The sequence below is a fragment of the Myotis davidii genome, unplaced genomic scaffold, assembly GCF_000327345.1.
Source record: "Myotis davidii unplaced genomic scaffold, ASM32734v1 scaffold185, whole genome shotgun sequence".
NCBI lineage: Eukaryota > Metazoa > Chordata > Mammalia > Chiroptera > Vespertilionidae > Myotis > Myotis davidii.
In genome coordinates, this window is record NW_006297811.1 from 1,519,879 (window position 1) to 1,520,352 (window position 474).

Sequence of the window (474 nt, forward strand, 5' to 3'; positions counted from 1 at the left end):
CTCTCTCCGCCGCTTTGTTCGCGGCCTTTCCCCTCCCCTTCGGAGAAGACTCGAACCCTCTCCGGGCTCCGAGGGGCTGGCGGAGGCGCGGGCTGCGGGGAGGAGGGAGCAGCTGTCCTGGGGGCTTAGCCCTGGGAGGGCCTTAGGGACATCAAAAGACTATTGCAACCTGAAACTTCCCTCTCTCCTAACCTGGACCCGGAGGAGAAGTCCGCGTGGGGGCGGAGACCCGGAAGGCAGGTCGTCCGCGGAGGCGGGGGGTGAGCGAGAAGTTTGGTCGGGAAGGCGCTGGGGATTAAGCAAGAAGTTGCGCACGAGGGACGAGTCTGATCGCGAAAGGAGGAGGGCGGGAGGCTGGGAAGATGCGTATATAGCTTGGGCCAGGGCGGGAGGAAGACTTTGCGCTCTGGTCTGGGGATGCGCGCCCCTCTCCAGGGTAAGGATGTGCTTGGGACGGGGAGGAGGGGGGCGGGA